Source organism: Hydractinia symbiolongicarpus, chromosome 2 (genome assembly GCF_029227915.1).
Source record: "Hydractinia symbiolongicarpus strain clone_291-10 chromosome 2, HSymV2.1, whole genome shotgun sequence".
Classification (NCBI taxonomy): Eukaryota; Metazoa; Cnidaria; class Hydrozoa; order Anthoathecata; family Hydractiniidae; genus Hydractinia; species Hydractinia symbiolongicarpus.
The window spans coordinates 36,306,375-36,326,356 of NC_079876.1; the positions used below are offsets into that span (position 1 = coordinate 36,306,375).

At 48.7% G+C, this 19,982-nt stretch overlaps 102 non-coding genes across 102 annotated transcripts; 92 read left to right on the plus strand and 10 right to left on the minus strand.

The window, feature by feature from the left end:
* Positions 1–102: 102 nt before the first annotated feature.
* On the plus strand, positions 103–175 carry Trnat-agu (transfer RNA threonine (anticodon AGU)). Its single transcript has one exon. It is a non-coding gene; the product is annotated as a tRNA-Thr (tRNA).
* A 58-nt stretch (positions 176–233) lies between these two features.
* Positions 234–315, plus strand: Trnas-aga (transfer RNA serine (anticodon AGA)). Its single transcript has one exon. It is a non-coding gene; the product is annotated as a tRNA-Ser (tRNA).
* A 245-nt stretch (positions 316–560) lies between these two features.
* Positions 561–632, plus strand: Trnac-gca (transfer RNA cysteine (anticodon GCA)). Its single transcript has one exon. It is a non-coding gene; the product is annotated as a tRNA-Cys (tRNA).
* Positions 633–706: 74 nt separating this feature from the next.
* On the plus strand, positions 707–788 carry Trnas-uga (transfer RNA serine (anticodon UGA)). Its single transcript has one exon. It is a non-coding gene; the product is annotated as a tRNA-Ser (tRNA).
* Positions 789–868: 80 nt separating this feature from the next.
* On the plus strand, positions 869–941 carry Trnaf-gaa (transfer RNA phenylalanine (anticodon GAA)). The gene has a single exon. It is a non-coding gene; the product is annotated as a tRNA-Phe (tRNA).
* Positions 942–1,078: 137 nt separating this feature from the next.
* Trnag-gcc (transfer RNA glycine (anticodon GCC)) lies at positions 1,079–1,149 on the minus strand. The gene has a single exon. It is a non-coding gene; the product is annotated as a tRNA-Gly (tRNA).
* A 116-nt stretch (positions 1,150–1,265) lies between these two features.
* Trnat-agu (transfer RNA threonine (anticodon AGU)) lies at positions 1,266–1,338 on the plus strand. Its single transcript has one exon. It is a non-coding gene; the product is annotated as a tRNA-Thr (tRNA).
* A 58-nt stretch (positions 1,339–1,396) lies between these two features.
* Positions 1,397–1,478, plus strand: Trnas-aga (transfer RNA serine (anticodon AGA)). The gene has a single exon. It is a non-coding gene; the product is annotated as a tRNA-Ser (tRNA).
* A 97-nt stretch (positions 1,479–1,575) lies between these two features.
* Trnae-cuc (transfer RNA glutamic acid (anticodon CUC)) lies at positions 1,576–1,647 on the plus strand. Its single transcript has one exon. It is a non-coding gene; the product is annotated as a tRNA-Glu (tRNA).
* A 76-nt stretch (positions 1,648–1,723) lies between these two features.
* On the plus strand, positions 1,724–1,795 carry Trnac-gca (transfer RNA cysteine (anticodon GCA)). Its single transcript has one exon. It is a non-coding gene; the product is annotated as a tRNA-Cys (tRNA).
* A 74-nt stretch (positions 1,796–1,869) lies between these two features.
* Trnas-uga (transfer RNA serine (anticodon UGA)) lies at positions 1,870–1,951 on the plus strand. The gene has a single exon. It is a non-coding gene; the product is annotated as a tRNA-Ser (tRNA).
* An 80-nt stretch (positions 1,952–2,031) lies between these two features.
* Trnaf-gaa (transfer RNA phenylalanine (anticodon GAA)) lies at positions 2,032–2,104 on the plus strand. The gene has a single exon. It is a non-coding gene; the product is annotated as a tRNA-Phe (tRNA).
* Positions 2,105–2,241: 137 nt separating this feature from the next.
* On the minus strand, positions 2,242–2,312 carry Trnag-gcc (transfer RNA glycine (anticodon GCC)). Its single transcript has one exon. It is a non-coding gene; the product is annotated as a tRNA-Gly (tRNA).
* A 116-nt stretch (positions 2,313–2,428) lies between these two features.
* On the plus strand, positions 2,429–2,501 carry Trnat-agu (transfer RNA threonine (anticodon AGU)). Its single transcript has one exon. It is a non-coding gene; the product is annotated as a tRNA-Thr (tRNA).
* A 58-nt stretch (positions 2,502–2,559) lies between these two features.
* On the plus strand, positions 2,560–2,641 carry Trnas-aga (transfer RNA serine (anticodon AGA)). The gene has a single exon. It is a non-coding gene; the product is annotated as a tRNA-Ser (tRNA).
* A 97-nt stretch (positions 2,642–2,738) lies between these two features.
* Trnae-uuc (transfer RNA glutamic acid (anticodon UUC)) lies at positions 2,739–2,810 on the plus strand. Its single transcript has one exon. It is a non-coding gene; the product is annotated as a tRNA-Glu (tRNA).
* Positions 2,811–2,886: 76 nt separating this feature from the next.
* Positions 2,887–2,958, plus strand: Trnac-gca (transfer RNA cysteine (anticodon GCA)). Its single transcript has one exon. It is a non-coding gene; the product is annotated as a tRNA-Cys (tRNA).
* A 74-nt stretch (positions 2,959–3,032) lies between these two features.
* Positions 3,033–3,114, plus strand: Trnas-uga (transfer RNA serine (anticodon UGA)). The gene has a single exon. It is a non-coding gene; the product is annotated as a tRNA-Ser (tRNA).
* Positions 3,115–3,194: 80 nt separating this feature from the next.
* Positions 3,195–3,267, plus strand: Trnaf-gaa (transfer RNA phenylalanine (anticodon GAA)). Its single transcript has one exon. It is a non-coding gene; the product is annotated as a tRNA-Phe (tRNA).
* Positions 3,268–3,404: 137 nt separating this feature from the next.
* Positions 3,405–3,475, minus strand: Trnag-gcc (transfer RNA glycine (anticodon GCC)). Its single transcript has one exon. It is a non-coding gene; the product is annotated as a tRNA-Gly (tRNA).
* A 116-nt stretch (positions 3,476–3,591) lies between these two features.
* Positions 3,592–3,664, plus strand: Trnat-agu (transfer RNA threonine (anticodon AGU)). Its single transcript has one exon. It is a non-coding gene; the product is annotated as a tRNA-Thr (tRNA).
* Positions 3,665–3,722: 58 nt separating this feature from the next.
* On the plus strand, positions 3,723–3,804 carry Trnas-aga (transfer RNA serine (anticodon AGA)). Its single transcript has one exon. It is a non-coding gene; the product is annotated as a tRNA-Ser (tRNA).
* A 97-nt stretch (positions 3,805–3,901) lies between these two features.
* Positions 3,902–3,973, plus strand: Trnae-uuc (transfer RNA glutamic acid (anticodon UUC)). Its single transcript has one exon. It is a non-coding gene; the product is annotated as a tRNA-Glu (tRNA).
* Positions 3,974–4,049: 76 nt separating this feature from the next.
* On the plus strand, positions 4,050–4,121 carry Trnac-gca (transfer RNA cysteine (anticodon GCA)). The gene has a single exon. It is a non-coding gene; the product is annotated as a tRNA-Cys (tRNA).
* Positions 4,122–4,195: 74 nt separating this feature from the next.
* Positions 4,196–4,277, plus strand: Trnas-uga (transfer RNA serine (anticodon UGA)). The gene has a single exon. It is a non-coding gene; the product is annotated as a tRNA-Ser (tRNA).
* Positions 4,278–4,357: 80 nt separating this feature from the next.
* Trnaf-gaa (transfer RNA phenylalanine (anticodon GAA)) lies at positions 4,358–4,430 on the plus strand. The gene has a single exon. It is a non-coding gene; the product is annotated as a tRNA-Phe (tRNA).
* A 324-nt stretch (positions 4,431–4,754) lies between these two features.
* On the plus strand, positions 4,755–4,827 carry Trnat-agu (transfer RNA threonine (anticodon AGU)). Its single transcript has one exon. It is a non-coding gene; the product is annotated as a tRNA-Thr (tRNA).
* Positions 4,828–5,064: 237 nt separating this feature from the next.
* On the plus strand, positions 5,065–5,136 carry Trnae-uuc (transfer RNA glutamic acid (anticodon UUC)). The gene has a single exon. It is a non-coding gene; the product is annotated as a tRNA-Glu (tRNA).
* A 76-nt stretch (positions 5,137–5,212) lies between these two features.
* Positions 5,213–5,284, plus strand: Trnac-gca (transfer RNA cysteine (anticodon GCA)). The gene has a single exon. It is a non-coding gene; the product is annotated as a tRNA-Cys (tRNA).
* A 74-nt stretch (positions 5,285–5,358) lies between these two features.
* Positions 5,359–5,440, plus strand: Trnas-uga (transfer RNA serine (anticodon UGA)). Its single transcript has one exon. It is a non-coding gene; the product is annotated as a tRNA-Ser (tRNA).
* An 80-nt stretch (positions 5,441–5,520) lies between these two features.
* On the plus strand, positions 5,521–5,593 carry Trnaf-gaa (transfer RNA phenylalanine (anticodon GAA)). Its single transcript has one exon. It is a non-coding gene; the product is annotated as a tRNA-Phe (tRNA).
* Positions 5,594–5,730: 137 nt separating this feature from the next.
* On the minus strand, positions 5,731–5,801 carry Trnag-gcc (transfer RNA glycine (anticodon GCC)). Its single transcript has one exon. It is a non-coding gene; the product is annotated as a tRNA-Gly (tRNA).
* Positions 5,802–5,917: 116 nt separating this feature from the next.
* Positions 5,918–5,990, plus strand: Trnat-agu (transfer RNA threonine (anticodon AGU)). The gene has a single exon. It is a non-coding gene; the product is annotated as a tRNA-Thr (tRNA).
* Positions 5,991–6,048: 58 nt separating this feature from the next.
* Trnas-aga (transfer RNA serine (anticodon AGA)) lies at positions 6,049–6,130 on the plus strand. Its single transcript has one exon. It is a non-coding gene; the product is annotated as a tRNA-Ser (tRNA).
* A 97-nt stretch (positions 6,131–6,227) lies between these two features.
* Trnae-uuc (transfer RNA glutamic acid (anticodon UUC)) lies at positions 6,228–6,299 on the plus strand. The gene has a single exon. It is a non-coding gene; the product is annotated as a tRNA-Glu (tRNA).
* A 76-nt stretch (positions 6,300–6,375) lies between these two features.
* Trnac-gca (transfer RNA cysteine (anticodon GCA)) lies at positions 6,376–6,447 on the plus strand. Its single transcript has one exon. It is a non-coding gene; the product is annotated as a tRNA-Cys (tRNA).
* Positions 6,448–6,521: 74 nt separating this feature from the next.
* Positions 6,522–6,603, plus strand: Trnas-uga (transfer RNA serine (anticodon UGA)). Its single transcript has one exon. It is a non-coding gene; the product is annotated as a tRNA-Ser (tRNA).
* Positions 6,604–6,683: 80 nt separating this feature from the next.
* Trnaf-gaa (transfer RNA phenylalanine (anticodon GAA)) lies at positions 6,684–6,756 on the plus strand. The gene has a single exon. It is a non-coding gene; the product is annotated as a tRNA-Phe (tRNA).
* Positions 6,757–7,080: 324 nt separating this feature from the next.
* On the plus strand, positions 7,081–7,153 carry Trnat-agu (transfer RNA threonine (anticodon AGU)). The gene has a single exon. It is a non-coding gene; the product is annotated as a tRNA-Thr (tRNA).
* Positions 7,154–7,390: 237 nt separating this feature from the next.
* On the plus strand, positions 7,391–7,462 carry Trnae-uuc (transfer RNA glutamic acid (anticodon UUC)). Its single transcript has one exon. It is a non-coding gene; the product is annotated as a tRNA-Glu (tRNA).
* Positions 7,463–7,538: 76 nt separating this feature from the next.
* On the plus strand, positions 7,539–7,610 carry Trnac-gca (transfer RNA cysteine (anticodon GCA)). Its single transcript has one exon. It is a non-coding gene; the product is annotated as a tRNA-Cys (tRNA).
* A 236-nt stretch (positions 7,611–7,846) lies between these two features.
* Trnaf-gaa (transfer RNA phenylalanine (anticodon GAA)) lies at positions 7,847–7,919 on the plus strand. The gene has a single exon. It is a non-coding gene; the product is annotated as a tRNA-Phe (tRNA).
* Positions 7,920–8,243: 324 nt separating this feature from the next.
* Trnat-agu (transfer RNA threonine (anticodon AGU)) lies at positions 8,244–8,316 on the plus strand. Its single transcript has one exon. It is a non-coding gene; the product is annotated as a tRNA-Thr (tRNA).
* A 58-nt stretch (positions 8,317–8,374) lies between these two features.
* Trnas-aga (transfer RNA serine (anticodon AGA)) lies at positions 8,375–8,456 on the plus strand. The gene has a single exon. It is a non-coding gene; the product is annotated as a tRNA-Ser (tRNA).
* Positions 8,457–8,553: 97 nt separating this feature from the next.
* Positions 8,554–8,625, plus strand: Trnae-uuc (transfer RNA glutamic acid (anticodon UUC)). Its single transcript has one exon. It is a non-coding gene; the product is annotated as a tRNA-Glu (tRNA).
* Positions 8,626–8,701: 76 nt separating this feature from the next.
* On the plus strand, positions 8,702–8,773 carry Trnac-gca (transfer RNA cysteine (anticodon GCA)). Its single transcript has one exon. It is a non-coding gene; the product is annotated as a tRNA-Cys (tRNA).
* Positions 8,774–9,009: 236 nt separating this feature from the next.
* On the plus strand, positions 9,010–9,082 carry Trnaf-gaa (transfer RNA phenylalanine (anticodon GAA)). The gene has a single exon. It is a non-coding gene; the product is annotated as a tRNA-Phe (tRNA).
* A 137-nt stretch (positions 9,083–9,219) lies between these two features.
* On the minus strand, positions 9,220–9,290 carry Trnag-gcc (transfer RNA glycine (anticodon GCC)). Its single transcript has one exon. It is a non-coding gene; the product is annotated as a tRNA-Gly (tRNA).
* A 104-nt stretch (positions 9,291–9,394) lies between these two features.
* Trnae-uuc (transfer RNA glutamic acid (anticodon UUC)) lies at positions 9,395–9,466 on the plus strand. The gene has a single exon. It is a non-coding gene; the product is annotated as a tRNA-Glu (tRNA).
* A 76-nt stretch (positions 9,467–9,542) lies between these two features.
* Positions 9,543–9,614, plus strand: Trnac-gca (transfer RNA cysteine (anticodon GCA)). The gene has a single exon. It is a non-coding gene; the product is annotated as a tRNA-Cys (tRNA).
* Positions 9,615–9,688: 74 nt separating this feature from the next.
* Trnas-uga (transfer RNA serine (anticodon UGA)) lies at positions 9,689–9,770 on the plus strand. Its single transcript has one exon. It is a non-coding gene; the product is annotated as a tRNA-Ser (tRNA).
* An 80-nt stretch (positions 9,771–9,850) lies between these two features.
* On the plus strand, positions 9,851–9,923 carry Trnaf-gaa (transfer RNA phenylalanine (anticodon GAA)). Its single transcript has one exon. It is a non-coding gene; the product is annotated as a tRNA-Phe (tRNA).
* A 137-nt stretch (positions 9,924–10,060) lies between these two features.
* Trnag-gcc (transfer RNA glycine (anticodon GCC)) lies at positions 10,061–10,131 on the minus strand. Its single transcript has one exon. It is a non-coding gene; the product is annotated as a tRNA-Gly (tRNA).
* A 104-nt stretch (positions 10,132–10,235) lies between these two features.
* Positions 10,236–10,307, plus strand: Trnae-uuc (transfer RNA glutamic acid (anticodon UUC)). Its single transcript has one exon. It is a non-coding gene; the product is annotated as a tRNA-Glu (tRNA).
* Positions 10,308–10,691: 384 nt separating this feature from the next.
* Trnaf-gaa (transfer RNA phenylalanine (anticodon GAA)) lies at positions 10,692–10,764 on the plus strand. Its single transcript has one exon. It is a non-coding gene; the product is annotated as a tRNA-Phe (tRNA).
* A 137-nt stretch (positions 10,765–10,901) lies between these two features.
* Positions 10,902–10,972, minus strand: Trnag-gcc (transfer RNA glycine (anticodon GCC)). The gene has a single exon. It is a non-coding gene; the product is annotated as a tRNA-Gly (tRNA).
* Positions 10,973–11,088: 116 nt separating this feature from the next.
* Trnat-agu (transfer RNA threonine (anticodon AGU)) lies at positions 11,089–11,161 on the plus strand. Its single transcript has one exon. It is a non-coding gene; the product is annotated as a tRNA-Thr (tRNA).
* A 58-nt stretch (positions 11,162–11,219) lies between these two features.
* On the plus strand, positions 11,220–11,301 carry Trnas-aga (transfer RNA serine (anticodon AGA)). Its single transcript has one exon. It is a non-coding gene; the product is annotated as a tRNA-Ser (tRNA).
* Positions 11,302–11,398: 97 nt separating this feature from the next.
* Positions 11,399–11,470, plus strand: Trnae-uuc (transfer RNA glutamic acid (anticodon UUC)). Its single transcript has one exon. It is a non-coding gene; the product is annotated as a tRNA-Glu (tRNA).
* A 76-nt stretch (positions 11,471–11,546) lies between these two features.
* On the plus strand, positions 11,547–11,618 carry Trnac-gca (transfer RNA cysteine (anticodon GCA)). Its single transcript has one exon. It is a non-coding gene; the product is annotated as a tRNA-Cys (tRNA).
* A 74-nt stretch (positions 11,619–11,692) lies between these two features.
* Positions 11,693–11,774, plus strand: Trnas-uga (transfer RNA serine (anticodon UGA)). The gene has a single exon. It is a non-coding gene; the product is annotated as a tRNA-Ser (tRNA).
* Positions 11,775–11,854: 80 nt separating this feature from the next.
* On the plus strand, positions 11,855–11,927 carry Trnaf-gaa (transfer RNA phenylalanine (anticodon GAA)). The gene has a single exon. It is a non-coding gene; the product is annotated as a tRNA-Phe (tRNA).
* Positions 11,928–12,064: 137 nt separating this feature from the next.
* On the minus strand, positions 12,065–12,135 carry Trnag-gcc (transfer RNA glycine (anticodon GCC)). The gene has a single exon. It is a non-coding gene; the product is annotated as a tRNA-Gly (tRNA).
* Positions 12,136–12,251: 116 nt separating this feature from the next.
* Positions 12,252–12,324, plus strand: Trnat-agu (transfer RNA threonine (anticodon AGU)). Its single transcript has one exon. It is a non-coding gene; the product is annotated as a tRNA-Thr (tRNA).
* Positions 12,325–12,382: 58 nt separating this feature from the next.
* Trnas-aga (transfer RNA serine (anticodon AGA)) lies at positions 12,383–12,464 on the plus strand. Its single transcript has one exon. It is a non-coding gene; the product is annotated as a tRNA-Ser (tRNA).
* Positions 12,465–12,561: 97 nt separating this feature from the next.
* Trnae-uuc (transfer RNA glutamic acid (anticodon UUC)) lies at positions 12,562–12,633 on the plus strand. Its single transcript has one exon. It is a non-coding gene; the product is annotated as a tRNA-Glu (tRNA).
* A 76-nt stretch (positions 12,634–12,709) lies between these two features.
* Positions 12,710–12,781, plus strand: Trnac-gca (transfer RNA cysteine (anticodon GCA)). Its single transcript has one exon. It is a non-coding gene; the product is annotated as a tRNA-Cys (tRNA).
* Positions 12,782–12,855: 74 nt separating this feature from the next.
* Positions 12,856–12,937, plus strand: Trnas-uga (transfer RNA serine (anticodon UGA)). Its single transcript has one exon. It is a non-coding gene; the product is annotated as a tRNA-Ser (tRNA).
* Positions 12,938–13,017: 80 nt separating this feature from the next.
* Trnaf-gaa (transfer RNA phenylalanine (anticodon GAA)) lies at positions 13,018–13,090 on the plus strand. The gene has a single exon. It is a non-coding gene; the product is annotated as a tRNA-Phe (tRNA).
* Positions 13,091–13,414: 324 nt separating this feature from the next.
* Positions 13,415–13,487, plus strand: Trnat-agu (transfer RNA threonine (anticodon AGU)). Its single transcript has one exon. It is a non-coding gene; the product is annotated as a tRNA-Thr (tRNA).
* Positions 13,488–13,545: 58 nt separating this feature from the next.
* On the plus strand, positions 13,546–13,627 carry Trnas-aga (transfer RNA serine (anticodon AGA)). Its single transcript has one exon. It is a non-coding gene; the product is annotated as a tRNA-Ser (tRNA).
* A 97-nt stretch (positions 13,628–13,724) lies between these two features.
* Trnae-uuc (transfer RNA glutamic acid (anticodon UUC)) lies at positions 13,725–13,796 on the plus strand. Its single transcript has one exon. It is a non-coding gene; the product is annotated as a tRNA-Glu (tRNA).
* Positions 13,797–13,872: 76 nt separating this feature from the next.
* Positions 13,873–13,944, plus strand: Trnac-gca (transfer RNA cysteine (anticodon GCA)). Its single transcript has one exon. It is a non-coding gene; the product is annotated as a tRNA-Cys (tRNA).
* Positions 13,945–14,018: 74 nt separating this feature from the next.
* Positions 14,019–14,100, plus strand: Trnas-uga (transfer RNA serine (anticodon UGA)). Its single transcript has one exon. It is a non-coding gene; the product is annotated as a tRNA-Ser (tRNA).
* Positions 14,101–14,390: 290 nt separating this feature from the next.
* Trnag-gcc (transfer RNA glycine (anticodon GCC)) lies at positions 14,391–14,461 on the minus strand. The gene has a single exon. It is a non-coding gene; the product is annotated as a tRNA-Gly (tRNA).
* A 116-nt stretch (positions 14,462–14,577) lies between these two features.
* Trnat-agu (transfer RNA threonine (anticodon AGU)) lies at positions 14,578–14,650 on the plus strand. The gene has a single exon. It is a non-coding gene; the product is annotated as a tRNA-Thr (tRNA).
* Positions 14,651–14,708: 58 nt separating this feature from the next.
* Positions 14,709–14,790, plus strand: Trnas-aga (transfer RNA serine (anticodon AGA)). Its single transcript has one exon. It is a non-coding gene; the product is annotated as a tRNA-Ser (tRNA).
* Positions 14,791–15,035: 245 nt separating this feature from the next.
* Positions 15,036–15,107, plus strand: Trnac-gca (transfer RNA cysteine (anticodon GCA)). Its single transcript has one exon. It is a non-coding gene; the product is annotated as a tRNA-Cys (tRNA).
* Positions 15,108–15,181: 74 nt separating this feature from the next.
* On the plus strand, positions 15,182–15,263 carry Trnas-uga (transfer RNA serine (anticodon UGA)). Its single transcript has one exon. It is a non-coding gene; the product is annotated as a tRNA-Ser (tRNA).
* Positions 15,264–15,343: 80 nt separating this feature from the next.
* Positions 15,344–15,416, plus strand: Trnaf-gaa (transfer RNA phenylalanine (anticodon GAA)). The gene has a single exon. It is a non-coding gene; the product is annotated as a tRNA-Phe (tRNA).
* A 324-nt stretch (positions 15,417–15,740) lies between these two features.
* On the plus strand, positions 15,741–15,813 carry Trnat-agu (transfer RNA threonine (anticodon AGU)). The gene has a single exon. It is a non-coding gene; the product is annotated as a tRNA-Thr (tRNA).
* A 58-nt stretch (positions 15,814–15,871) lies between these two features.
* Positions 15,872–15,953, plus strand: Trnas-aga (transfer RNA serine (anticodon AGA)). Its single transcript has one exon. It is a non-coding gene; the product is annotated as a tRNA-Ser (tRNA).
* A 97-nt stretch (positions 15,954–16,050) lies between these two features.
* On the plus strand, positions 16,051–16,122 carry Trnae-uuc (transfer RNA glutamic acid (anticodon UUC)). Its single transcript has one exon. It is a non-coding gene; the product is annotated as a tRNA-Glu (tRNA).
* A 76-nt stretch (positions 16,123–16,198) lies between these two features.
* Trnac-gca (transfer RNA cysteine (anticodon GCA)) lies at positions 16,199–16,270 on the plus strand. The gene has a single exon. It is a non-coding gene; the product is annotated as a tRNA-Cys (tRNA).
* A 74-nt stretch (positions 16,271–16,344) lies between these two features.
* Positions 16,345–16,426, plus strand: Trnas-uga (transfer RNA serine (anticodon UGA)). Its single transcript has one exon. It is a non-coding gene; the product is annotated as a tRNA-Ser (tRNA).
* Positions 16,427–16,506: 80 nt separating this feature from the next.
* Trnaf-gaa (transfer RNA phenylalanine (anticodon GAA)) lies at positions 16,507–16,579 on the plus strand. The gene has a single exon. It is a non-coding gene; the product is annotated as a tRNA-Phe (tRNA).
* Positions 16,580–16,903: 324 nt separating this feature from the next.
* On the plus strand, positions 16,904–16,976 carry Trnat-agu (transfer RNA threonine (anticodon AGU)). Its single transcript has one exon. It is a non-coding gene; the product is annotated as a tRNA-Thr (tRNA).
* A 58-nt stretch (positions 16,977–17,034) lies between these two features.
* Trnas-aga (transfer RNA serine (anticodon AGA)) lies at positions 17,035–17,116 on the plus strand. The gene has a single exon. It is a non-coding gene; the product is annotated as a tRNA-Ser (tRNA).
* A 97-nt stretch (positions 17,117–17,213) lies between these two features.
* On the plus strand, positions 17,214–17,285 carry Trnae-uuc (transfer RNA glutamic acid (anticodon UUC)). The gene has a single exon. It is a non-coding gene; the product is annotated as a tRNA-Glu (tRNA).
* A 76-nt stretch (positions 17,286–17,361) lies between these two features.
* On the plus strand, positions 17,362–17,433 carry Trnac-gca (transfer RNA cysteine (anticodon GCA)). Its single transcript has one exon. It is a non-coding gene; the product is annotated as a tRNA-Cys (tRNA).
* A 74-nt stretch (positions 17,434–17,507) lies between these two features.
* On the plus strand, positions 17,508–17,589 carry Trnas-uga (transfer RNA serine (anticodon UGA)). The gene has a single exon. It is a non-coding gene; the product is annotated as a tRNA-Ser (tRNA).
* An 80-nt stretch (positions 17,590–17,669) lies between these two features.
* Trnaf-gaa (transfer RNA phenylalanine (anticodon GAA)) lies at positions 17,670–17,742 on the plus strand. The gene has a single exon. It is a non-coding gene; the product is annotated as a tRNA-Phe (tRNA).
* A 137-nt stretch (positions 17,743–17,879) lies between these two features.
* On the minus strand, positions 17,880–17,950 carry Trnag-gcc (transfer RNA glycine (anticodon GCC)). The gene has a single exon. It is a non-coding gene; the product is annotated as a tRNA-Gly (tRNA).
* Positions 17,951–18,066: 116 nt separating this feature from the next.
* Trnat-agu (transfer RNA threonine (anticodon AGU)) lies at positions 18,067–18,139 on the plus strand. The gene has a single exon. It is a non-coding gene; the product is annotated as a tRNA-Thr (tRNA).
* A 58-nt stretch (positions 18,140–18,197) lies between these two features.
* Positions 18,198–18,279, plus strand: Trnas-aga (transfer RNA serine (anticodon AGA)). Its single transcript has one exon. It is a non-coding gene; the product is annotated as a tRNA-Ser (tRNA).
* A 97-nt stretch (positions 18,280–18,376) lies between these two features.
* Positions 18,377–18,448, plus strand: Trnae-uuc (transfer RNA glutamic acid (anticodon UUC)). Its single transcript has one exon. It is a non-coding gene; the product is annotated as a tRNA-Glu (tRNA).
* A 76-nt stretch (positions 18,449–18,524) lies between these two features.
* Trnac-gca (transfer RNA cysteine (anticodon GCA)) lies at positions 18,525–18,596 on the plus strand. The gene has a single exon. It is a non-coding gene; the product is annotated as a tRNA-Cys (tRNA).
* Positions 18,597–18,832: 236 nt separating this feature from the next.
* On the plus strand, positions 18,833–18,905 carry Trnaf-gaa (transfer RNA phenylalanine (anticodon GAA)). Its single transcript has one exon. It is a non-coding gene; the product is annotated as a tRNA-Phe (tRNA).
* A 324-nt stretch (positions 18,906–19,229) lies between these two features.
* Trnat-agu (transfer RNA threonine (anticodon AGU)) lies at positions 19,230–19,302 on the plus strand. Its single transcript has one exon. It is a non-coding gene; the product is annotated as a tRNA-Thr (tRNA).
* Positions 19,303–19,539: 237 nt separating this feature from the next.
* On the plus strand, positions 19,540–19,611 carry Trnae-uuc (transfer RNA glutamic acid (anticodon UUC)). Its single transcript has one exon. It is a non-coding gene; the product is annotated as a tRNA-Glu (tRNA).
* A 76-nt stretch (positions 19,612–19,687) lies between these two features.
* On the plus strand, positions 19,688–19,759 carry Trnac-gca (transfer RNA cysteine (anticodon GCA)). The gene has a single exon. It is a non-coding gene; the product is annotated as a tRNA-Cys (tRNA).
* A 74-nt stretch (positions 19,760–19,833) lies between these two features.
* Positions 19,834–19,915, plus strand: Trnas-uga (transfer RNA serine (anticodon UGA)). The gene has a single exon. It is a non-coding gene; the product is annotated as a tRNA-Ser (tRNA).
* Positions 19,916–19,982: the final 67 nt, after the last annotated feature.

The window sequence follows — 19,982 nt, forward strand, 5'->3', positions numbered from 1 at the left end:
CCAAAATTTCCGAGTGACAGTGTATCACGTCCCGGTGTGTTAGTAGCCTTAACGGCATTTCAGACGTGTGATATTGAGATTTTCAAAATCTCCCAACAGGCAGGCGCTGTGGCTTAGCGGTTAAAGCGCCTGTCTAGTAAACAGGAGATCCCCGGTTCAAATCCGGGCAGTGCCTTTAGCAGTAATGTTGTGCTTTCTGGTCGGCCTTGTGGCAATGGCCAGCGGTTTGTCAGGCTGCGATGGCCGAGTGGTTAAGGCGTTTGACTAGAAATCAAATGGGATCTTCCCGCGTAGGTTCGAATCCTACTCGCAGCGGACGCAAAAAGGTGTTTTTGACACGAACAGAAAGACAGAGCTAGTTCAAATTGTCAGAAAAAGCATGACATCTAAATTACTTAGTGGTGCGAATGTGTCCCGCATGGTCTAGTGGTTAGGATTTCTGGTTTTCACCCAGGCCGCCCGGGTTCGATTCCCGGTGCGGGAAGTGTACATTTTTTAAGTTAAGTTGCTCTCTCACGCGTTGATGTTATATACCCTGTGCGTGGATTCCGTCCTTGGCTGGGGATATAGCTCAGTGGTAGAGCATTCGACTGCAGATCGAGAGGTCCCTGGTTCAAACCCGGGTGTCCCCTACTAGTTGGCTTTTTGTCCTCTTCGGCACCTGAGTGGTGAGCTGGTGAATTATTCTGGTTACCCAGCAATTTCTGCTGCGATGGCCGAGTGGTTAAGGCGTTAGACTTGAAATCTAATGGGATCTTCCCGCGTAGGTTCGAACCCTACTCGCAGCGAATCTACAAACATTCTTTTTGATCTGGTCAAGTGTCTATCACAACGTACAGACCTTTGCCATGTGATAGAATTGATCATGGCCGAGATAGCTCAGTTGGGAGAGCGTCAGACTGAAGATCTGAAGGTCCCTGGTTCAATCCCGGGTCTCGGCATTTTATCACTGCCCAGCAGGGCGGTTTGAGGTGGTGAATGCAAGCAGCCGTAGCACTTTTCTTCAGCTATGTTTTTTTATTTATTTTCCTTCCTTTCTTTTTTACGGAGGGTATTTTCAGGTGTAGGTAAAACACGATGCATTGGCGGGGAATCGAACCCCGGTCTCCCGCGTGGCAGGCGAGAATTCTACCACTGAACCACCAATGCATTACTACTCATTTCCAAAATTTCCGAGTGACAGTGTATCACGTCCCGGTGTGTTAGTAGCCTTAACGGCATTTCAGACGTGTGATATTGAGATTTTCAAAATCTCCCAACAGGCAGGCGCTGTGGCTTAGCGGTTAAAGCGCCTGTCTAGTAAACAGGAGATCCCCGGTTCAAATCCGGGCAGTGCCTTTAGCAGTAATGTTGTGCTTTCTGGTCGGCCTTGTGGCAATGGCCAGCGGTTTGTCAGGCTGCGATGGCCGAGTGGTTAAGGCGTTTGACTAGAAATCAAATGGGATCTTCCCGCGTAGGTTCGAATCCTACTCGCAGCGGACGCAAAAAGGTGTTTTTGACACGAACAGAAAGACAGAGCTAGTTCAAATTGTCAGAAAAAGCATGACATCTAAATTACTTAGTGGTGCGAATGTGTCCCGCATGGTCTAGTGGTTAGGATTTCTGGTTCTCACCCAGGCGGCCCGGGTTCGATTCCCGGTGCGGGAAGTGTACATTTTTTAAGTTAAGTTGCTCTCTCACGCGTTGATGTTATATACCCTGTGCGTGGATTCCGTCCTTGGCTGGGGATATAGCTCAGTGGTAGAGCATTCGACTGCAGATCGAGAGGTCCCTGGTTCAAACCCGGGTGTCCCCTACTATTTGGCTTTTTGTACTCTTCGGCACCTGAGTGGTGAGCTGGTGAATTATTCTGGTTACCCAGCAATTTCTGCTGCGATGGCCGAGTGGTTAAGGCGTTAGACTTGAAATCTAATGGGATCTTCCCGCGTAGGTTCGAACCCTACTCGCAGCGAATCTACAAACATTCTTTTTGATCTGGTCAAGTGTCTATCACAACGTACAGACCTTTGCCATGTGATAGAATTGATCATGGCCGAGATAGCTCAGTTGGGAGAGCGTCAGACTGAAGATCTGAAGGTCCCTGGTTCAATCCCGGGTCTCGGCATTTTATCACTGCCCAGCAGGGCGGTTTGAGGTGGTGAATGCAAGCAGCCGTAACACTTTTCTTCAGCTATGTTTTTTTATTTATTTTCCTTCCTTTCTTTTTTACGGAGGGTATTTTCAGGTGTAGGTAAAACACGATGCATTGGCGGGGAATCGAACCCCGGTCTCCCGCGTGGCAGGCGAGAATTCTACCACTGAACCACCAATGCGTTACTACTCATTTCCAAAATTTCCGAGTGACAGTGTATCACGTCCCGGTGTGTTAGTAGCCTTAACGGCATTTCAGACGTGTGATATTGAGATTTTCAAAATCTCCCAACAGGCAGGCGCTGTGGCTTAGCGGTTAAAGCGCCTGTCTAGTAAACAGGAGATCCCCGGTTCAAATCCGGGCAGTGCCTTTAGCAGTAATGTTGTGCTTTCTGGTCGGCCTTGTGGCAATGGCCAGCGGTTTGTCAGGCTGCGATGGCCGAGTGGTTAAGGCGTTTGACTAGAAATCAAATGGGATCTTCCCGCGTAGGTTCGAATCCTACTCGCAGCGGACGCAAAAAGGTGTTTTTGACACGAACAGAAAGACAGAGCTAGTTCAAATTGTCAGAAAAAGCATGACATCTAAATTACTTAGTGGTGCGAATGTGTCCCGCATGGTCTAGTGGTTAGGATTTCTGGTTTTCACCCAGGCGGCCCGGGTTCGATTCCCGGTGCGGGAAGTGTACATTTTTTAAGTTAAGTTGCTCTCTCACGCGTTGATGTTATATACCCTGTGCGTGGATTCCGTCCTTGGCTGGGGATATAGCTCAGTGGTAGAGCATTCGACTGCAGATCGAGAGGTCCCTGGTTCAAACCCGGGTGTCCCCTACTAGTTGGCTTTTTGTCCTCTTCGGCACCTGAGTGGTGAGCTGGTGAATTATTCTGGTTACCCAGCAATTTCTGCTGCGATGGCCGAGTGGTTAAGGCGTTAGACTTGAAATCTAATGGGATCTTCCCGCGTAGGTTCGAACCCTACTCGCAGCGAATCTACAAACATTCTTTTTGATCTGGTCAAGTGTCTATCACAACGTACAGACCTTTGCCATGTGATAGAATTGATCATGGCCGAGATAGCTCAGTTGGGAGAGCGTCAGACTGAAGATCTGAAGGTCCCTGGTTCAATCCCGGGTCTCGGCATTTTATCACTGCCCAGCAGGGCGGTTTGAGGTGGTGAATGCAAGCAGCCGTAGCACTTTTCTTCAGCTATGTTTTTTTATTTATTTTCCTTCCTTTCTTTTTTACGGAGGGTATTTTCAGGTGTAGGTAAAACACGATGCATTGGCGGGGAATCGAACCCCGGTCTCCCGCGTGGCAGGCGAGAATTCTACCACTGAACCACCAATGCGTTACTACTCATTTCCAAAATTTCCGAGTGACAGTGTATCACGTCCCGGTGTGTTAGTAGCCTTAACGGCATTTCAGACGTGTGATATTGAGATTTTCAAAATCTCCCAACAGGCAGGCGCTGTGGCTTAGCGGTTAAAGCGCCTGTCTAGTAAACAGGAGATCCCCGGTTCAAATCCGGGCAGTGCCTTTAGCAGTAATGTTGTGCTTTCTGGTCGGCCTTGTGGCAATGGCCAGCGGTTTGTCAGGCTGCGATGGCCGAGTGGTTAAGGCGTTTGACTAGAAATCAAATGGGATCTTCCCGCGTAGGTTCGAATCCTACTCGCAGCGGACGCAAAAAGGTGTTTTTGACACGAACAGAAAGACAGAGCTAGTTCAAATTGTCAGAAAAAGCATGACATCTAAATTACTTAGTGGTGCGAATGTGTCCCGCATGGTCTAGTGGTTAGGATTTCTGGTTTTCACCCAGGCGGCCCGGGTTCGATTCCCGGTGCGGGAAGTGTACATTTTTTAAGTTAAGTTGCTCTCTCACGCGTTGATGTTATATACCCTGTGCGTGGATTCCGTCCTTGGCTGGGGATATAGCTCAGTGGTAGAGCATTCGACTGCAGATCGAGAGGTCCCTGGTTCAAACCCGGGTGTCCCCTACTAGTTGGCTTTTTGTCCTCTTCGGCACCTGAGTGGTGAGCTGGTGAATTATTCTGGTTACCCAGCAATTTCTGCTGCGATGGCCGAGTGGTTAAGGCGTTAGACTTGAAATCTAATGGGATCTTCCCGCGTAGGTTCGAACCCTACTCGCAGCGAATCTACAAACATTCTTTTTGATCTGGTCAAGTGTCTATCACAACGTACAGACCTTTGCCATGTGATAGAATTGATCATGGCCGAGATAGCTCAGTTGGGAGAGCGTCAGACTGAAGATCTGAAGGTCCCTGGTTCAATCCCGGGTCTCGGCATTTTATCACTGCCCAGCAGGGCGGTTTGAGGTGGTGAATGCAAGCAGCCGTAGCACTTTTCTTCAGCTATGTTTTTTTATTTATTTTCCTTCCTTTCTTTTTTACGGAGGGTATTTTCAGGTGTAGGTAAAACACGATGCATTGGCGGGGAATCGAACCCCGGTCTCCCGCGTGGCAGGCGAGAATTCTACCACTGAACCAACAATGCGTTACTACTCATTTCCAAAATTTCCGAGTGACAGTGTATCACGTCCCGGTGTGTTAGTAGCCTTAACGGCATTTCAGACGTGTGATATTGAGATTTTCAAAATCTCCCAACAGGCAGGCGCTGTGGCTTAGCGGTTAAAGCGCCTGTCTAGTAAACAGGAGATCCCCGGTTCAAATCCGGGCAGTGCCTTTAGCAGTAATGTTGTGCTTTCTGGTCGGCCTTGTGGCAATGGCCAGCGGTTTGTCAGGCTGCGATGGCCGAGTGGTTAAGGCGTTTGACTAGATATCAAATGGGATCTTCCCGCGTAGGTTCGAATCCTACTCGCAGCGGACGCAAAAAGGTGTTTTTGACACGAACAGAAAGACAGAGCTAGTTCAAATTGTCAGAAAAAGCATGACATCTAAATTACTTAGTGGTGCGAATGTGTCCCGCATGGTCTAGTGGTTAGGATTTCTGGTTTTCACCCAGGCGGCCCGGGTTCGATTCCCGGTGCGGGAAGTGTACATTTTTTAAGTTAAGTTGCTCTCTCACGCGTTGATGTTATATACCCTGTGCGTGGATTCCGTCCTTGGCTGGGGATATAGCTCAGTGGTAGAGCATTCGACTGCAGATCGAGAGGTCCCTGGTTCAAACCCGGGTGTCCCCTACTAGTTGGCTTTTTGTCCTCTTCGGCACCTGAGTGGTGAGCTGGTGAATTATTCTGGTTACCCAGCAATTTCTGCTGCGATGGCCGAGTGGTTAAGGCGTTAGACTTGAAATCTAATGGGATCTTCCCGCGTAGGTTCGAACCCTACTCGCAGCGAATCTACAAACATTCTTTTTGATCTGGTCAAGTGTCTATCACAACGTACAGACCTTTGCCATGTGATAGAATTGATCATGGCCGAGATAGCTCAGTTGGGAGAGCGTCAGACTGAAGATCTGAAGGTCCCTGGTTCAATCCCGGGTCTCGGCATTTTATCACTGCCCAGCAGGGCGGTTTGAGGTGGTGAATGCAAGCAGCCGTAGCACTTTTCTTCAGCTATGTTTTTTTATTTATTTTCCTTCCTTTCTTTTTTACGGAGGGTATTTTCAGGTGTAGGTAAAACACGATGCATTGGCGGGGAATCGAACCCCGGTCTCCCGCGTGGCAGGCGAGAATTCTACCACTGAACCACCAATGCGTTACTACTCATTTCCAAAATTTCCGAGTGACAGTGTATCACGTCCCGGTGTGTTAGTAGCCTTAACGGCATTTCAGACGTGTGATATTGAGATTTTCAAAATCTCCCAACAGGCAGGCGCTGTGGCTTAGCGGTTAAAGCGCCTGTCTAGTAAACAGGAGATCCCCGGTTCAAATCCGGGCAGTGCCTTTAGCAGTAATGTTGTGCTTTCTGGTCGGCCTTGTGGCAATGGCCAGCGGTTTGTCAGGCTGCGATGGCCGAGTGGTTAAGGCGTTTGACTAGAAATCAAATGGGATCTTCCCGCGTAGGTTCGAATCCTACTCGCAGCGGACGCAAAAAGGTGTTTTTGACACGAACAGAAAGACAGAGCTAGTTCAAATTGTCAGAAAAAGCATGACATCTAAATTACTTAGTGGTGCGAATGTGTCCCGCATGGTCTAGTGGTTAGGATTTCTGGTTTTCACCCAGGCGGCCCGGGTTCGATTCCCGGTGCGGGAAGTGTACATTTTTTAAGTTAAGTTGCTCTCTCACGCGTTGATGTTATATACCCTGTGCGTGGATTCCGTCCTTGGCTGGGGATATAGCTCAGTGGTAGAGCATTCGACTGCAGATCGAGAGGTCCCTGGTTCAAACCCGGGTGTCCCCTACTAGTTGGCTTTTTGTCCTCTTCGGCACCTGAGTGGTGAGCTGGTGAATTATTCTGGTTACCCAGCAATTTCTGCTGCGATGGCCGAGTGGTTAAGGCGTTAGACTTGAAATCTAATGGGATCTTCCCGCGTAGGTTCGAACCCTACTCGCAGCGAATCTACAAACATTCTTTTTGATCTGGTCAAGTGTCTATCACAACGTACAGACCTTTGCCATGTGATAGAATTGATCATGGCCGAGATAGCTCAGTTGGGAGAGCGTCAGACTGAAGATCTGAAGGTCCCTGGTTCAATCCCGGGTCTCGGCATTTTATCACTGCCCAGCAGGGCGGTTTGAGGTGGTGAATGCAAGCAGCCGTAGCACTTTTCTTCAGCTATGTTTTTTTATTTATTTTCCTTCCTTTCTTTTTTACGGAGGGTATTTTCAGGTGTAGGTAAAACACGATGCATTGGCGGGGAATCGAACCCCGGTCTCCCGCGTGGCAGGCGAGAATTCTACCACTGAACCAACAATGCGTTACTACTCATTTCCAAAATTTCCGAGTGACAGTGTATCACGTCCCGGTGTGTTAGTAGCCTTAACGGCATTTCAGACGTGTGATATTGAGATTTTCAAAATCTCCCAACAGGCAGGCGCTGTGGCTTAGCGGTTAAAGCGCCTGTCTAGTAAACAGGAGATCCCCGGTTCAAATCCGGGCAGTGCCTTTAGCAGTAATGTTGTGCTTTCTGGTCGGCCTTGTGGCAATGGCCAGCGGTTTGTCAGGCTGCGATGGCCGAGTGGTTAAGGCGTTTGACTAGATATCAAATGGGATCTTCCCGCGTAGGTTCGAATCCTACTCGCAGCGGACGCAAAAAGGTGTTTTTGACACGAACAGAAAGACAGAGCTAGTTCAAATTGTCAGAAAAAGCATGACATCTAAATTACTTAGTGGTGCGAATGTGTCCCGCATGGTCTAGTGGTTAGGATTTCTGGTTTTCACCCAGGCGGCCCGGGTTCGATTCCCGGTGCGGGAAGTGTACATTTTTTAAGTTAAGTTGCTCTCTCACGCGTTGATGTTATATACCCTGTGCGTGGATTCCGTCCTTGGCTGGGGATATAGCTCAGTGGTAGAGCATTCGACTGCAGATCGAGAGGTCCCTGGTTCAAACCCGGGTGTCCCCTACTAGTTGGCTTTTTGTCCTCTTCGGCACCTGAGTGGTGAGCTGGTGAATTATTCTGGTTACCCAGCAATTTCTGCTGCGATGGCCGAGTGGTTAAGGCGTTAGACTTGAAATCTAATGGGATCTTCCCGCGTAGGTTCGAACCCTAGTCGCAGCGAATCTACAAACATTCTTTTTGATCTGGTCAAGTGTCTATCACAACGTACAGACCTTTGCCATGTGATAGAATTGATCATGGCCGAGATAGCTCAGTTGGGAGAGCGTCAGACTGAAGATCTGAAGGTCCCTGGTTCAATCCCGGGTCTCGGCATTTTATCACTGCCCAGCAGGGCGGTTTGAGGTGGTGAATGCAAGCAGCCGTAGCACTTTTCTTCAGCTATGTTTTTTTATTTATTTTCCTTCCTTTCTTTTTTACGGAGGGTATTTTCAGGTGTAGGTAAAACACGATGCATTGGCGGGGAATCGAACCCCGGTCTCCCGAGTGGCAGGCGAGAATTCTACCACTGAACCACCAATGCGTTACTACTCATTTCCAAAATTTCCGAGTGACAGTGTATCACGTCCCGGTGTGTTAGTAGCCTTAACGTCATTTCAGACGTGTGATATTGAGATTTTCAAAATCTCCCAACAGGCAGGCGCTGTGGCTTAGCGGTTAAAGCGCCTGTCTAGTAAACAGGAGATCCCCGGTTCAAATCCGGGCAGTGCCTTTAGCAGTAATGTTGTGCTTTCTGGTCGGCCTTGTGGCAATGGCCAGCGGTTTGTCAGGCTGCGATGGCCGAGTGGTTAAGGCGTTTGACTAGAAATCAAATGGGATCTTCCCGCGTAGGTTCGAATCCTACTCGCAGCGGACGCAAAAAGGTGTTTTTGACACGAACAGAAAGACAGAGCTAGTTCAAATTGTCAGAAAAAGCATGACATCTAAATTACTTAGTGGTGCGAATGTGTCCCGCATGGTCTAGTGGTTAGGATTTCTGGTTTTCACCCAGGCGGCCCGGGTTCGATTCCCGGTGCGGGAAGTGTACATTTTTTAAGTTAAGTTGCTCTCTCACGCGTTGATGTTATATACCCTGTGCGTGGATTCCGTCCTTGGCTGGGGATATAGCTCAGTGGTAGAGCATTCGACTGCAGATCGAGAGGTCCCTGGTTCAAACCCGGGTGTCCCCTACTAGTTGGCTTTTTGTCCTCTTCGGCACCTGAGTGGTGAGCTGGTGAATTATTCTGGTTACCCAGCAATTTCTGCTGCGATGGCCGAGTGGTTAAGGCGTTAGACTTGAAATCTAATGGGATCTTCCCGCGTAGGTTTGAACCCTACTCGCAGCGAATCTACAAACATTCTTTTTGATCTGGTCAAGTGTCTATCACAACGTACAGACCTTTGCCATGTGATAGAATTGATCATGGCCGAGATAGCTCAGTTGGGAGAGCGTCAGACTGAAGATCTGAAGGTCCCTGGTTCAATCCCGGGTCTCGGCATTTTATCACTGCCCAGCAGGGCGGTTTGAGGTGGTGAATGCAAGCAGCCGTAGCACTTTTCTTCAGCTATGTTTTTTTATTTATTTTCCTTCCTTTCTTTTTTACGGAGGGTATTTTCAGGTGTAGGTAAAACACGATGCATTGGCGGGGAATCGAACCCCGGTCTCCCGCGTGGCAGGCGAGAATTCTACCACTGAACCACCAATGCGTTACTACTCATTTCCAAAATTTCTTGACACGAACAGAAAGACAGAGCTAGTTCAAATTGTCAGAAAAAGCATGACATCTAAATTACTTAGTGGTGCGAATGTGTCCCGCATGGTCTAGTGGTTAGGATTTCTGGTTTTCACCCAGGCGGCCCGGGTTCGATTCCCGGTGCGGGAAGTGTACATTTTTTAAGTTAAGTTGCTCTCTCACGCGTTGATGTTATATACCCTGTGCGTGGATTCCGTCCTTGGCTGGGGATATAGCTCAGTGGTAGAGCATTCGACTGCAGATCGAGAGGTCCCTGGTTCAAACCCGGGTGTCCCCTACTAGTTGGCTTTTTGTCCTCTTCGGCACCTGAGTGGTGAGCTGGTGAATTATTCTGGTTACCCAGCAATTTCTGCTGCGATGGCCGAGTGGTTAAGGCGTTAGACTTGAAATCTAATGGGATCTTCCCGCGTAGGTTCGAACCCTACTCGCAGCGAATCTACAAACATTCTTTTTGATCTGGTCAAGTGTCTATCACAACGTACAGACCTTTGCCATGTGATAGAATTGATCATGGCCGAGATAGCTCAGTTGGGAGAGCGTCAGACTGAAGATCTGAAGGTCCCTGGTTCAATCCCGGGTCTCGGCATTTTATCACTGCCCAGCAGGGCGGTTTGAGGTGGTGAATGCAAGCAGCCGTAGCACTTTTCTTCAGCTATGTTTTTTTATTTATTTTCCTTCCTTTCTTTTTTACGGAGGGTATTTTCAGGTGTAGGTAAAACACGATGCATTGGCGGGGAATCGAACCCCGGTCTCCCGCGTGGCAGGCGAGAATTCTACCACTGAACCACCAATGCGTTACTACTCATTTCCAAAATTTCTTGACACGAACAGAAATACAGAGCTAGTTCAAATTGTCAGAAAAAGCATGACATCTAAATTACTTAGTGGTGCGAATGTGTCCCGCATGGTCTAGTGGTTAGGATTTCTGGTTTTCACCCAGGCGGCCCGGGTTCGATTCCCGGTGCGGGAAGTGTACATTTTTTAAGTTAAGTTGCTCTCTCACGCGTTGATGTTATATACCCTGTGCGTGGATTCCGTCCTTGGCTGGGGATATAGCTCAGTGGTAGAGCATGCGACTGCAGATCGAGAGGTCCCTGGTTCAAACCCGGGTGTCCCCTACTAGTTGGCTTTTTGTCCTCTTCGGCACCTGAGTGGTGAGCTGGTGAATTATTCTGGTTACCCAGCAATTTCTGCTGCGATGGCCGAGTGGTTAAGGCGTTAGACTTGAAATCTAATGGGATCTTCCCGCGTAGGTTCGAACCCTAGTCGCAGCGAATCTACAAACATTCTTTTTGATCTGGTCAAGTGTCTATCACAACGTACAGACCTTTGCCATGTGATAGAATTGATCATGGCCGAGATAGCTCAGTTGGGAGAGCGTCAGACTGAAGATCTGAAGGTCCCTGGTTCAATCCCGGGTCTCGGCATTTTATCACTGCCCAGCAGGGCGGTTTGAGGTGGTGAATGCAAGCAGCCGTAGCACTTTTCTTCAGCTATGTTTTTTTATTTATTTTCCTTCCTTTCTTTTTTACGGAGGGTATTTTCAGGTGTAGGTAAAACACGATGCATTGGCGGGGAATCGAACCCCGGTCTCCCGCGTGGCAGGCGAGAATTCTACCACTGAACCACCAATGCGTTACTACTCATTTCCAAAATTTCCGAGTGACAGTGTATCACGTCCCGGTGTGTTAGTAGCCTTAACGGCATTTCAGACGTGTGATATTGAGATTTTCAAAATCTCCCAACAGGCAGGCGCTGTGGCTTAGCGGTTAAAGCGCCTGTCTAGTAAACAGGAGATCCCCGGTTCAAATCCGGGCAGTGCCTTTAGCAGTAATGTTGTGCTTTCTGGTCGGCCTTGTGGCAATGGCCAGCGATTTGTCAGGCTGCGATGGCCGAGTGGTTAAGGCGTTTGACTAGAAATCAAATGGGATCTTCCCGCGTAGGTTCGAATCCTACTCGCAGCGGACGCAAAAAGGTGTTTTTGACACGAACAGAAAGACAGAGCTAGTTCAAATTGTCAGAAAAAGCATGACATCTAAATTACTTCGTGGTGCGAATGTGTCCCGCATGGTCTAGTGGTTAGGATTTCTGGTTTTCACCCAGGCGGCCCGGGTTCGATTCCCGGTGCGGGAAGTGTACATTTTTTAAGTTAAGTTGCTCTCTCACGCGTTGATGTTATATACCCTGTGCGTGGATTCCGTCCTTGGCTGGGGATATAGCTCAGTGGTAGAGCATTCGACTGCAGATCGAGAGGTCCCTGGTTCAAACCCGGGTGTCCCCTACTAGTTGGCTTTTTGTCCTCTTCGGCACCTGAGTGGTGAGCTGGTGAATTATTCTGGTTACCCAGCAATTTCTGCTGCGATGGCCGAGTGGTTAAGGCGTTAGACTTGAAATCTAATGGGATCTTCCCGCGTAGGTTCGAACCCTACTCGCAGCGAATCTACAAACATTCTTTTTGATCTGGTCAAGTGTCTATCACAACGTACAGACCTTTGCCATGTGATAGAATTGATCATGGCCGAGATAGCTCAGTTGGGAGAGCGTCAGACTGAAGATCTGAAGGTCCCTGGTTCAATCCCGGGTCTCGGCATTTTATCACTGCCCAGCAGGGCGGTTTGAGGTGGTGAATGCAAGCAGCCGTAGCACTTTTCTTCAGCTATGTTTTTTTATTTATTTTCCTTCCTTTCTTTTTTACGGAGGGTATTTTCAGGTGTAGGTAAAACACGATGCATTGGCGGGGAATCGAACCCCGGTCTCCCGCGTGGCAGGCGAGAATTCTACCACTGAACCACCAATGCGTTACTACTCATTTCCAAAATTTCCGAGTGACAGTGTATCACGTCCCGGTGTGTTAGTAGCCTTAAGGGCATTTCAGACGTGTGATATTGAGATTTTCAAAATCTCCCAATAGGCAGGCGCTGTGGCTTAGCGGTTAAAGCGCCTGTCTAGTAAACAGGAGATCCCCGGTTCAAATCCGGGCAGTGCCTTTAGCAGTAATGTTGTGCTTTCTGGTCGGCCTTGTGGCAATGGCCAGCGGTTTGTCAGGCTGCGATGGCCGAGTGGTTAAGGCGTTTGACTAGAAATCAAATGGGATCTTCCCGCGTAGGTTCGAATCCTACTCGCAGCGGACGCAAAAAGGTGTTTTTGACACGAACAGAAAGACAGAGCTAGTTCAAATTGTCAGAAAAAGCATGACATCTAAATTACTTAGTGGTGCGAATGTGTCCCGCATGGTCTAGTGGTTAGGATTTCTGGTTTTCACCCAGGCGGCCCGGGTTCGATTCCCGGTGCGGGAAGTGTACATTTTTTAAGTTAAGTTGCTCTCTCACGCGTTGATGTTATATACCCTGTGCGTGGATTCCGTCCTTGGCTGGGGATATAGCTCAGTGGTAGAGCATTCGACTGCAGATCGAGAGGTCCCTGGTTCGATCCCGGGTGTCCCCTACTAGTTACCTTTTTGTCCTCTTCGGCACCTGAGTGGTGAGCTGGTGAATTATTCTGGTTACCCAGCAATTTCTGCTGCGATGGCCGAGTGGTTAAGGCGTTAGACTTGAAATCTAATGGGATCTTCCCGCGTAGGTTCGAACCCTACTCGCAGCGAATCTACAAACATTCTTTTTGATCTGGTCAAGTGTCTATCACAACGTACAGACCTTTGCCATGTGATAGAATTGATCATGGCCGAGATAGCTCAGTTGGGAGAGCGTCAGACTGAAGATCTGAAGGTCCCTGGTTCAATCCCGGGTCTCGGCATTTTATCACTGCCCAGCAGGGCGGTTTGAGGTGGTGAATGCAAGCAGCCGTAGCACTTTTCTTCAGCTATGTTTTTTTATTTATTTTCCTTCCTTTCTTTTTTACGGAGGGTATTTTCAGGTGTAGGTAAAACACGATGCATTGGCGGGGAATCGAACCCCGGTCTCCCGAGTGGCAGGCGAGAATTCTACCACTGAACCACCAATGCGTTACTACTCATTTCCAAAATTTCCGAGTGACAGTGTATCACGTCCCGGTGTGTTAGTAGCCTTAACGGCATTTCAGACGTGTGATATTGAGATTTTCAAAATCTCCCAACAGGCAGGCGCTGTGGCTTAGCGGTTAAAGCGCCTGTCTAGTAAACAGGAGATCCCCGGTTCAAATCCGGGCAGTGCCTTTAGCAGTAATGTTGTGCTTTCTGGTCGGCCTTGTGGCAATGGCCAGCGGTTTGTCAGGCTGCGATGGCCGAGTGGTTAAGGCGTTTGACTAGAAATCAAATGGGATCTTCCCGCGTAGGTTCGAATCCTACTCGCAGCGGACGCAAAAAGGTGTTTTTGACACGAACAGAAAGACAGAGCTAGTTCAAATTGTCAGAAAAAGCATGACATCTAAATTACTTAGTGGTGCGAATGTGTCCCGCATGGTCTAGTGGTTAGGATTTCTGGTTTTCACCCAGGCGGCCCGGGTTCGATTCCCGGTGCGGGAAGTGTACATTTTTTAAGTTAAGTTGCTCTCTCACGCGTTGATGTTATATACCCTGTGCGTGGATTCCGTCCTTGGCTGGGGATATAGCTCAGTGGTAGAGCATTCGACTGCAGATCGAGAGGTCCCTGGTTCAAACCCGGGTGTCCCCTACTAGTTGGCTTTTTGTCCTCTTCGGCACCTGAGTGGTGAGCTGGTGAATTATTCTGGTTACCCAGCAATTTCTGCTGCGATGGCCGAGTGGTTAAGGCGTTAGACTTGAAATCTAATGGGATCTTCCCGCGTAGGTTCGAACCCTACTCGCAGCGAATCTACAAACATTCTTTTTGATCTGGTCAAGTGTCTATCACAACGTACAGACCTTTGCCATGTGTTAGAATTGATCATGGTCGAGATAGCTCAGTTGGGAGAGCGTCAGACTGAAGATCTGAAGGTCCCTGGTTCAATCCCGGGTCTCGGCATTTTATCACTGCCCAGCAGGGCGGTTTGAGGTGGTGAATGCAAGCAGCCGTAGCACTTTTCTTCAGCTATGTTTTTTTATTTATTTTCCTTCCTTTCTTTTTTACGGAGGGTATTTTCAGGTGTAGGTAAAACACGATGCATTGGCGGGGAATCGAACCCCGGTCTCCCGCGTGGCAGGCGAGAATTCTACCACTGAACCACCAATGCGTTACTACTCATTTCCAAAATTTCCGAGTGACAGTGTATCACGTCCCGGTGTGTTAGTAGCCTTAACGGCATTTCAGACGTGTGATATTGAGATTTTCAAAATCTCCCAACAGGCAGGCGCTGTGGCTTAGCGGTTAAAGCGCCTGTCTAGTAAACAGGAGATCCCCGGTTCAAATCCGGGCAGTGCCTTTAGCAGTAATGTTGTGCTTTCTGGTCGGCCTTGTGGCAATGGCCAGCGGTTTGTCAGGCTGCGATGGCCGAGTGGTTAAGGCGTTTGACTAGAAATCAAATGGGATCTTCCCGCGTAGGTTCGAATCCTACTCGCAGCGGACGCAAAAAGGTGTTTTTGACACGAACAGAAAGACAGAGCTAGTTCAAATTGTCAGAAAAAGCATGACATCTAAATTACTTAGTGGTGCGAATGTGTCCCGCATGGTCTAGTGGTTAGGATTTCTGGTTTTCACCGAGGCGGCCCGGGTTCGATTCCCGGTGCGGGAAGTGTACATTTTTTAAGTTAAGTTGCTCTCTCACGCGTTGATGTTATATACCCTGTGCGTGGATTCCGTCCTTGGCTGGGGATATAGCTCAGTGGTAGAGCATTCGACTGCAGATCGAGAGGTCCCTGGTTCAAACCCGGGTGTCCCCTACTAGTTGGCTTTTTGTCCTCTTCGGCACCTGAGTGGTGAGCTGGTGAATTATTCTGGTTACCCAGCAATTTCTGCTGCGATGGCCGAGTGGTTAAGGCGTTAGACTTGAAATCTAATGGGATCTTCCCGCGTAGGTTCGAACCCTACTCGCAGCGAATCTACAAACATTCTTTTTGATCTGGTCAAGTGTCTATCACAACGTACAGACCTTTGCCATGTGATAGAATTGATCATGGCCGAGATAGCTCAGTTGGGAGAGCGTCAGACTGAAGATCTGAAGGTCCCTGGTTCAATCCCGGGTCTCGGCATTTTATCACTGCCCAGCAGGGCGGTTTGAGGTGGTGAATGCAAGCAGCCGTAGCACTTTTCTTCAGCTATGTTTTTTTATTTATTTTCCTTCCTTTCTTTTTTACGGAGGGTATTTTCAGGTGTAGGTAAAACACGATGCATTGGAGGGGAATCGAACCCCGGTCTCCCGCGTGGCAGGCGAGAATTCTACCACTGAACCACCAATGCGTTACTACTCATTTCCAAAATTTCCGAGTGACAGTGTATCACGTCCCGGTGTGTTAGTAGCCTTAACGGCATTTCAGACGTGTGATATTGAGATTTTCAAAATCTCCCAACAGGCAGGCGCTGTGGCTTAGCGGTTAAAGCGCCTGTCTAGTAAACAGGAGATCCCCGGTTCAAATCCGGGCAGTGCCTTTAGCAGTAATGTTGTGCTTTCTGGTCGGCCTTGTGGCAATGGCCAGCAGTTTGTCAGGCTGCGATGGCCGAGTGGTTAAGGCGTTTGACTAGAAATCAAATGGGATCTTCCCGCGTAGGTTCGAATCCTACTCGCAGCGGACGCAAAAAGGTGTTTTTGACACGAACAGAAAGACAGAGCTAGTTCAAATTGTCAGAAAAAGCATGACATCTAAATTACTTAGTGGTGCGAATGTGTCCCGCATGGTCTAGTGGTTAGGATTTCTGGTTTTCACCCAGGCGGCCCGGGTTCGATTCCCGGTGCGGGAAGTGTACATTTTTTAAGTTAAGTTGCTCTCTCACGCGTTGATGTTATATACCCTGTGCGTGGATTCCGTCCTTGGCTGGGGATATAGCTCAGTGGTAGAGCATTCGACTGCAGATCGAGAGGTCCCTGGTTCAAACCCGGGTGTCCCCTACTAGTTGGCTTTTTGTCCTCTTCGGCACCTGAGTGGTGAGCTGGTGAATTATTCTGGTTACCCAGCAATTTCTGCTGCGATGGCCGAGTGGTTAAGGCGTTAGACTTGAAATCTAATGGGATCTTCCCGCGTAGGTTCGAACCCTACTCGCAGCGAATCTACAAACATTCTTTTTGATCTGGTCAAGTGTCTATCACAACGTACAGACCTTTGCCATGTGATAGAATTGATCATGGCCGAGATAGCTCAGTTGGGAGAGCGTCAGACTGAAGATCTGAAGGTCCCTGGTTCAATCCCGGGTCTCGGCATTTTATCACTGCCCAGCAGGGCGGTTTGAGGTGGTGAATGCAAGCAGCCGTAGCACTTTTCTTCAGCTATGTTTTTTTTTTTATTTTCCTTCCTTTCTTTTTTACGGAGGGTATTTTCAGGTGTAGGTAAAACACGATTCATTGGCGGGGAATCGAACCCCGGTCTCCCGCGTGGCAGGCGAGAATTCTACCACTGAACCACCAATGCGTTACTACTCATTTCCAAAATTTCCGAGTGACAGTGTATCACGTCCCGGTGTGTTAGTAGCCTTAACGGCATTTCAGACGTGTGATATTGAGATTTTCAAAATCTCCCAACAGGCAGGCGCTGTGGCTTAGCGGTTAAAGCGCCTGTCTAGTAAACAGGAGATCCCCGGTTCAAATCCGGGCAGTGCCTTTAGTAGTAATGTTGTGCTTTCTGGTCGGCCTTGTGGCAATGGCCAGCGGTTTGTCAGGCTGCGATGGCCGAGTGGTTAAGGCGTTTGACTAGAAATCAAATGGGATCTTCCCGCGTAGGTTCGAATCCTACTCGCAGCGGACGCAAAAAGGTGTTTTTGACACGAACAGAAAGACAGAGCTAGTTCAAATTGTCAGAAAAAGCATGACATCTAAATTACTAAGTGGTGCGAATGTGTCCCGCATGGTCTAGTGGTTAGGATTTCTGGTTTTCACCCAGGCGGCCCGGGTTCGATTCCCGGTGCGGGAAGTGTACATTTTTTAAGTTAAGTTGCTCTCTCACGCGTTGATGTTATATACCCTGTGCGTGGATTCCGTCCTTGGCTGGGGATATAGCTCAGTGGTAGAGCATTCGACTGCAGATCGAGAGGTCCCTGGTTCAAACCCGGGTGTCCCCTACTAGTTGGCTTTTTGTCCTCTTCGGCACCTGAGTGGTGAGCTGGTGAATTATTCTGGTTACCCAGCAATTTCTGCTGCGATGGCCGAGTGGTTAAGGCGTTAGACTTGAAATCTAATGGGATCTTCCCGCGTAGGTTCGAACCCTACTCGCAGCGAATCTACAAACATTCTTTTTGATCTGGTCAAGTGTCTATCACAACGTACAGACCTTTGCCATGTGATAGAATTGATCATGGCCGAGATAGCTCAGTTGGGAGAGCGTCAGACTGAAGATCTGAAGGTCCCTGGTTCAATCCCGGGTCTCGGCATTTTATCACTGCCCAGCAGGGCGGTTTGAGGTGGTGAATGCAAGCAGCCGTAGCACTTTTCTTCAGCTATGTTTTTTTATTTATTTTCCTTCCTTTCTTTTTTACGGAGGGTATTTTCAGGTGTAGGTAAAACACGATGCATTGGCGGGGAATCGAACCCCGGTCTCCCGCGTGGCAGGCGAGAATTCTACCACTGAACCACCAATGCGTTACTACTCATTTCCAAAATTTCCGAGTGACAGTGTATCACGTCCCGGTGTGTTAGTAGCCTTAAGGGCATTTCAGACGTGTGATATTGAGATTTTCAAAATCTCCCAATAGGCAGGCGCTGTGGCTTAGCGGTTAAAGCGCCTGTCTAGTAAACAGGAGATCCCCGGTTCAAATCCGGGCAGTGCCTTTAGCAGTAATGTTGTGCTTTCTGGTCGGCCTTGTGGCAATGGCCAGCGGTTTGTCAGGCTGCGATGGCCGAGTGGTTAAGGCGTTTGACTAGAAATCAAATGGGATCTTCCCGCGTAGGTTCGAATCCTACTCGCAGCGGACGCAAAAAGGTGTTTTTGACACGAACAGAAAGACAGAGCTAGTTTAAATTGTCAGAAAAAGCATGACATCTAAATTACTTAGTGGTGCGAATGTGTCCCGCATGGTCTAGTGGTTAGGATTTCTGGTTTTCACCCAGGCGGCCCGGGTTCGATTCCCGGTGCGGGAAGTGTACATTTTTTAAGTTAAGTTGCTCTCTCACGCGTTGATGTTATATACCCTGTGCGTGGATTCCGTCCTTGGCTGGGGATATAGCTCAGTGGTAGAGCATTCGACTGCAGATCGAGAGGTCCCTGGTTCAAACCCGGGTGTCCCCTACTAGTTGGCTTTTTGTCCTCTTCGGCACCTGAGTGGTGAGCTGGTGAATTATTCTGGTTACCCAGCAATTTCTGCTGCGATGGCCGACTGGTTAAGGCGTTAGACTTGAAATCTAATGGGATCTTCCCGCGTAGGTTCGAACCCTACTCGCAGCGAATCTACAAACATTCTTTTTGATCTGGTCAAGTGTCTATCACAACGTACAGACCTTTGCCATGTGATAGAATTGATCATGGCCGAGATAGCTCAGTTGGGAGAGCGTCAGACTGAAGATCTGAAGGTCCCTGGTTCAATCCCGGGTCTCGGCATTTTATCACTGCCCAGCAGGGCGGTTTGAGGTGGTGAATGCAAGCAGCCGTAGCACTTTTCTTCAGCTATGTTTTTTTATTTATTTTCCTTCCTTTCTTTTTTACGGAGGGTATTTTCAGGTGTAGGTAAAACACGATGCATTGGCGGGGAATCGAACCCCGGTCTCCCGCGTGGCCGGCGAGAATTCTACCACTGAACCACCAATGCGTTACTACTCATTTCCAAAATTTCCGAGTGACAGTGTATCACGTCCCGGTGTGTTAGTAGCCTTAACGGCATTTCAGACGTGTGATATTGAGATTTTCAAAATCTCCCAACAGGCAGGCGCTGTGGCTTAGCGGTTAAAGCGCCTGTCTAGTAAACAGGAGATCCCCGGTTCAAATCCGGGCAGTGCCTTTAGCAGTAATGTTGTGCTTTCTGGTCGGCCTTGTGGCAATGGCCAGCAGTTTGTCAGGCTGCGATGGCCGAGTGGTTAAGGCGTTTGACTAGAAATCAAACGGGATCTTCCCGCGTAGGTTCGAATCCTACTCGCAGCGGACGCAAAAAGGTGTTTTTGACACGAACAGAAAGACAGAGCTAGTTCAAATTGTCAGAAAAAGCATGACATCTAAATTACTTAGTGGTGCGAATGTGTCCCGCATGGTCTAGTGGTTAGGATTTCTGGTTTTCACCCAGGCGGCCCGGGTTCGATTCCCGGTGCGGGAAGTGTACATTTTTTAAGTTAAGTTGCTCTCTCACGCGTTGATGTTATATACCCTGTGCGTGGATTCCGTCCTTGGCTGGGGATATAGCTCAGTGGTAGAGCATTCGACTGCAGATCGAGAGGTCCCTGGTTCAAACCCGGGTGTCCCCTACTAGTTGGCTTTTTGTCCTCTTCGGCACCTGAGTGGTGAGCTGGTGAATTATTCTGGTTACCCAGCAATTTCTGCTGCGATGGCCGAGTGGTTAAGGCGTTAGACTTGAAATCTAATGGGATCTTCCCGCGTAGGTTCGAACCCTACTCGCAGCGAATCTACAAACATTCTTTTTGATCTGGTCAAGTGTCTATCACAACGTACAGACCTTTGCCATGTGAT